The sequence below is a fragment of the Coenobita brevimanus genome, chromosome 74, assembly GCF_032717465.1.
Source record: "Coenobita brevimanus isolate Jiangsu-jjx chromosome 74, ASM3271746v2, whole genome shotgun sequence".
NCBI classification, from domain to species: Eukaryota; Metazoa; Arthropoda; class Malacostraca; order Decapoda; family Coenobitidae; genus Coenobita; species Coenobita brevimanus.
In genome coordinates this window covers 31293727-31300570 of record NC_137027.1, presented here as the reverse complement: position 1 = coordinate 31300570, position 6844 = coordinate 31293727, and the positions used below count along the sequence as shown (strand labels likewise).

General features: G+C 38.7%; 1 pseudogene; it reads left to right on the top strand.

Moving 5' to 3' along the window:
* The first annotated feature begins 4273 nt into the window (after positions 1 to 4273).
* Positions 4274 to 4390, top strand: LOC145407958 (5S ribosomal RNA; annotated as a pseudogene).
* The last annotated feature ends 2454 nt before the right edge of the window (positions 4391 to 6844 follow it).

The window sequence follows — 6844 nt, the reverse complement described above, 5'->3', positions numbered from 1 at the left end:
AGCTCGTACTGTCCCGTGTCTTAAACCATATTTATCGTACATATCCTTAAATTTGTGAATTGTTTTGGCACACACTATTTCATTCGGTAGTGCATTCCATTGATCAATTGCTCTGTTTGGGAAACTGAATTTCCTTACGTCTTTATCACCTCTCTTCTTATGCAGTGTTTTGCAGTGTCCTCTTGCTGATGCTTCTCCATATGTTAAGTAATCATTTATGTCTATTTTCTCCTTTCCTGATATGCATTTATATAGCATTATCATGTCACCTCTTTTCCTTCTCTCCTGTAGTGTTGGTAGATTCAGTTTATTTAGTCTTTCTTCGTAGCTTAGGTCCCTTAAACTTGGTATCCATCTTGTAGCGGCCCTTTGAACTTTTTCAATCTTGTCTATGTGCTTTTTGAGATAAGGACTCCAGACTACTGATGCATATTCCAGGGTTGATCTAATGAATGATGTTATTATCCTTCTTAGCATGTCTTCATTTATGTATGTGAATGCTATTCTCATATTTGCAAGCAGTGTATACATGTTCCGTACCTTCTCGCTGATGTGGTCAGCCGGAGATAGTCTGTTATTGATAATCACACCTAGGTCTTTCTCTCTTTCTGATGTATATGGGGTTTTATTTCCTAACTTATAATCCCAATCAGGTCTTTTTCCACTTTTACCAAACTTGATTACATGACACTTGTCCACATTGAATTCCATTTGCCATGTACTACTCCATTCATGAAGTTTATTTAATTCTTCTTGTAGCTCTTTACAAGAGTCTGTGTTAGTAATTCTCCTTTGTATTTTTGCATCATCTGCAAACATATTCAGATAGCTCTCATTTCCAGTGTTACTGTTTATCATTTATATACACTAAAAACATGATTGGTGCCAGCACTGAACCCTGTGGTACTCCACTAGTCACTTCTTTCCATGATGAGTAGTTTCCTCTTAGTACTGTCCTCATTTCTCTTTTTATGAGAAAGTCTTGCATCCAACAAAACAGTTTGCCTCGAATTCCTCGTTGATGGTACAGTTTCCATAAAAGTCTTTGGTGTGGTACTGTGTCAAAAGCTTTCTTGAAATCTAAATAGATACTGTCCACCCATCCTTCCCTTTCCTGTATTGTGTTTGTTACTCTGTCATAGTAGCTTAACAGATTAGCAACACATGATTTTCCTTTTCTGAAACCAAACTGTCTTTCTGTTATCATACTGTGTTCTTCTAGATGATTTACCCAAGCTTTTCTTATAAGTTTTTCTAATACCTTGCTTACAACACTGGTCAGTGATCCTGGTCGGTAGTTGAGTGGATTTTGTCTATTTCCTTTCTTGAATAAGGGGACAATATTTGCTTTTTTTCCAAATATCAGGTAGTTTCCCTTGACTCAAGGATTTCTTGAAAATTAAAAATAATGGTTTACATAACTCCTTTGCACATTCTCGTAATACCCAACATGAAATTTCATCAGGACCACTTGCTTTTCCTCTGTCTAATCTACTTAACTCCTCCTGTATTACTTTTTCTGCTATTTGTATATCTGGTAGTATGTGTGGACATGCGTGTTCCACATAGTCCCTCTCAAAATTTTTTTCTTCTGTAAAAACTAATTGGAAATTCTTATTTAGTGCTTCACAAATATCTTTCTCTTGTGTATAAGTGATTCCCTCGTCCGTAATGGATTGTATTATAGCTTTTACTTTAGTTTTGCTTCTGATATAGCTGTAAAACAGCTTTGGTTGATCACTACTTTTATTTATTATTTCCTCCTCAAACTGTTTTTGGGCTTCCCTCCTTATTCTTGTATAGTCGTTTCTTGCCTGTTTGTAATTATTGTACGCCCTTTCACTATTGTGTCTTCTGTATCTATTCCACAACAAATCTCTTCTTTCTTTTGATTTTTTACATTCTGTATTGAACCATTTCTGTATTTTCTTATCTGCTTCTTTGTGCTGTGGGATGTACTTCTGGACTCCCTTTTCATAAAATTCACAACATTTTTTATATACAGCATTTAAATCTTGTCCTCTAAGCTCATTTTCCCAATCAACTTCTAAGAAATACTTCTTTAGGTCTTGATAATTTCCCTTTTTATAGTTTAGGCTCTTTTTGTAACTATCATTGCTGTTTACTGTGTCATATGCTATCCTGAAGTTATAGTTTAGTACTGCATGGTCGCTTTTGCCGAGTGGAGGGTGATATATTAAACTGTCAATATCATTTTCTTGCCTTGTAAATATTAGATCTAGCACTGAAGGTACATCAAGTCCTCTTTTTCTGGTGGTTTCCCTTACATTTTGCGTTAAGAAAAACTCTTGTACGAGATCCAGGAGCCTTTGGTCCCAACAGCTTTCTTGGCTATTTATATCTAGAGTATTCCAATTTTTATTTGTATTGAAGTCCCCAGTTAGTATAAATCTTTCCGATTTCTCTTCCATTTTATGTAGCAATAATCTTACACTGTGAATTGTACTCTCTGCCAGGTCCTCATATTCGTCTCTTTCCCATGTGTTTGATCTGGGTGGCATGTACAAATTGGCTACAATTACTTTACCTTCAAATGTGTCGATCTCTACTGCAATCAGTTCTACTTGTGATGGTATATCTAGTTTTATTTCCTTGACTTTTAGATTTTTCTTAGTTAATATTATAATTCCTCCTCCTTTTTTTAAATATCTGTCTCTTCTCCATATATTGTATTCCTCTAAGTTTAGTATGTCATTTGATAATCTTGGTATTAATTTTGTTTCAGTTAGGCATATTATTTGTGGTTCATTTTCTCTGACATAATCATTCATCTCTAGTAATTTAGATACCATTCCATCCACATTTGAGTACATCAACTTTATCATCTTGTTTATATACTTGTCCTGACATGGTTCTACTACCTTCCTCCTTTTTCTTCCATCCTGTTTGTGTACCACTTTCGTACCTGCAATCCTATTACTTTAACAAATTTCTTCTTGTCCCCTTCTGATCTTCCCTCATTTTTTGTTTTTGCTTCCTCCCTTTTCTCTTTCAGTAATTCCATTTCCTCTTGTGTTAGACATCTTTTTATCCATACATTTTTGAACTCCTCTTTTTCCTTAAGATTCTTTGCATTTTTTAGTATCTCTTCCACAGTGTTTACACTCTGGAAAGTCACCTTTAGAGGTCTTGTCTTGCTTTTCTCGTATTTCTCTAACCTTTTGTGTTCCTCTATGTCTTTACTACAGATTTCCTCTGATACTTCTTTCAGTAAGCTCATTACATTTGCCATCTCCTTTTTGTCTCTAGTGATCTTGTTTTTAACTTCATCCTCTTCTATACCAGTGATTACTATTGATTTGTTTATCTCCACTGAATCTCTGACTAACTTTGGATTGTTTTGGATTATTCTTTTCACCTCCTTTTTAATGCTTTTTTCCTCCACCCTTGTTTCTAAGTCTTTCTTTACTTTCACCATTTCTGCATACGTGGTTTCTACATCATTTTTGTAGCTTTGCACAGCTTCATTTACTTGTGTTATCTTCTCCTCAATATCACTGCTCTGGTCAATAAGATTGGTAACTTGCCTAATTGTCTCTGTGTCATTTTTTAACTCTTCCATAACACTCTCGTGGTTGACTACTGTACTTGCCATTTCACTAATTTTCTTCCTAAGTGTACTCAATTCCACGGTTAGTTCACTGATGGTTGTGTCTTTCTTATTGGCCTCCCTTCCTAGTTTTTCTATTTCTTCCTTTTGCAAGTGCATCTGCTTCTTTATTTCATCAATTTCATTTTTGAAAGCCATTTCTAGTTTGTTTACACGTTCAACCAGTCTATTGTGGGTCTCTACTTCAACCAGTTCTTGGTAAAAATCATCATATTGCTTTTTACCTTTATCCCTTTTCTTTTCCAAATTTGTTTTACTGAAGTATGTATCCATTTTGCAATACTTAAAGTGCAAAGCATATACTTACAATCTCCGTCTTGTTGTAAACAAACCTCAGAGATGACTCAGCGTATTCTTTCGTCTTGGTTCTATTTCCTGTTTTTACAAGTCTTGTTGAAACTTATTTTTTTTTTCCTTTTAATAATGATCAACCATTTAGTCTAACCTGGTACTGAGATTGACTCATACAAAGATACTATTTAGGTAATGCCACTGGCCGTGATTGGTACGGAGCGCCGGTGTCACACGTCCACCTAGCTTGAATCCCTCTATGTGTGTGTGTGTGTGTGTGTGTGTGTGTGTGTGTGTGTGTGTGTAAATGCATGAAAACAAGCAACATTATACATAACGTATACTATTATTGTTAGGCCATGCCACGTTGAGTACACCGCTTCCCATCCAATCAGCGAAGTTAAGCAACGTTGGGTCTGGTTAGTACTTGGATGGGTGACCGCCTGGAAACACCAGATGCTGTTGGCATCCCTACGTCAAGTGGGGTTGGTGGAGGATTAGTGCCCCTCCCTGTAAAACAATTAACTCTAAGCCCTTGGCCACCCCATTTGGGATACATGGCGTCTGGCAATGGATGGATGGATTATTATTGTTGCTGTTGTTGGTGATTGTTATTTTTTCAAAAAACATCTCTGCATTATTGAGCGTTATTTACATTGTTTAATATTGAAAGAGGTTGCACTAATGGAAGAGGATATCAATGTGCAATGATCAGAATAAAACGCTGAGGAAAATGTGTAACGAAATCTCAGTTTAAAATTCCCTATCGACATACGGTTCTTTGCTTCCATAAGGCAGGAGAGGATATCGATGTGCGGACAGAATAAATTGCTAGTGGGGAGGTATAACTAAATTTCAAAAGGTATTTAACATCACAAATCTCAAAAAAAAAAAAAAATCATAAATTACTGCACCTGAACTCAGCAGGAAGAACAGCCAGTAAAATGCAGAGCAGAGCGAAAGGAGCCATTGCATTCATCCACTGAGGTGTCAGGGTCTACACTGAACCACAGTGTCACAGGGTTGCCATTCTCGCAGCAGAGAATTACGTACAGTGCACACAAAACTTTCGAATCTACACCCAACTTATCGTACAACCATATATATATATATCCATCCATCCATCCATCATCCAATCCTACGTTGCCCCATGAGGAGCGTAGGAGCCCGGGGCTAGGCAGTTGGTCCAGACACTTAAGATGAGAGTGACCAACCTCACTCATCCCTGAGTGGCATTACGTGAGCAATAAACCCCAATCACCCCTTGGATATCAACCTTCACCGGCTCAATCCGATTGGAGCACAATAGTTACCCCCTAAACCACCAGGCGCCAAAAATTGGTGATATGGTTACCACCCCCTGGGGGTAGCGGGTTTTTTCAAGAATACTCCCCCAGTATCCCTGCTTGTCGTAAAAGGCGTCTAAAAGGGTTGGCGGAGGGTTAGTGCCCCTCCCCGGAAAACAACTAACTAAAAAAACAAACAATAAGCCTCGGACAAGGACTGACCAAACGATGATGACCAAGGACCGGACAAAGGACATGGTTATCGGAACGTGGAATGTAAGGGGAGCGAATGATGAGGTGAAAGAGAGAGAGGTTGTCCAGGTGCTTGAGGGTGCGAAAGTGGATGTATGTGGAATAACTGGAAGAAAATGGTGAGGAGAAAGTGTGAGAGAATGGGAGTATGGATGGGGTATATGTGCAGGAGTAGGTGAGAATGAGAGGGCAAAGGAAGGAGTATGTATAGTTGTGAGTAAAAGATGGAAGAGGAGCATAAGACAGTATGGATCAGTTGGGTCAAGGATTGTGTGGGTGAAGTTGAAAGTTGGAATACAAATGTGGGCGATTGTGTGTGTGTATGCGCCAACGCAAGATCGTGCTAGAAGAGTGAGAGAAGAGTTCTGGACAAATGTAGAAGTGTGCATGGAAAAGTTTGGAAGGAATGAGAGAGTGTTTTTGATTGGTGATATGAATGGTAAAGTTGGGAATGTGAAGGTGGATGGAATAGTTGGTGAGTGGGGTGTGCCTGCTGAGATAGATGAGAATCGGAGTGCATTAGTGGACGTTTGTGCTGGGAGGGGGTTGGTGATAGCCAATACCCTCTTCAGGCATAAAATGATCCACAAGTATACATGGCGAGTGATGAGAAGGGTGGGTGGTGAACTGAATAAAAGGAAGGCAATTATTGATTATGTGTGTGTGTGGATGAAAGGATACGAAGATGTGTAATGGACATAAGAGTTTATAGAGGTTGGGGGAGTGGACTTTCTGACCACTACTTGGTGGTGGCCAGAATTAGAATACAAGTAAGATGGAGGAATAGAAGAAGGGATAGACGAGAGGAAGGAGTAGTTGCAAGGAGAGTGGAAAGGTTACAAGAGGATGAGAAAAAGGCAGAGTATAAGAGAGAAGCGGAGGAAAGATTGGGCAAATATGAATTGGAGCAGATGGGAGACGTGGAAGGTGTGTGTAGGATATTTACAGAAGAAATATGTGCAGCATGTGATGTGGTGTGTGGAAGGAAGAGAAGACGGAGGGGGGTGCAAGGAACAGCGTGGTGGACTGAAGAGGTGAAACAGGCTGTGGCACAAAAGAAGAAAGCATACAATGAATGGTTGAGAAATAGGGGCGTGGAAGAAGTTGAGAGGCGGAAGAGAGAGTTATATGTAGAAAGAAAGAAAGAGGTGAAAAGATTAGAAAGGGAGAGTAAGAAGAGAGTGGATGAGGAATTTGGAAGGAATTTGAGTATAAAGTGGAGGGACTGTAAGAAAATGTTCTGGAAAGAGGTAAAAAGAGTAAGACAGGGTGGAAGTGAAGTTAGCAGGGGAGTGAAAGATAAAAATGGTAGATTACTAGTGGAGAAGGGAGAAAAAGTGAGCAGATGGAGGGAACACTTTAAGGAATTATTGAACGTAGAGGA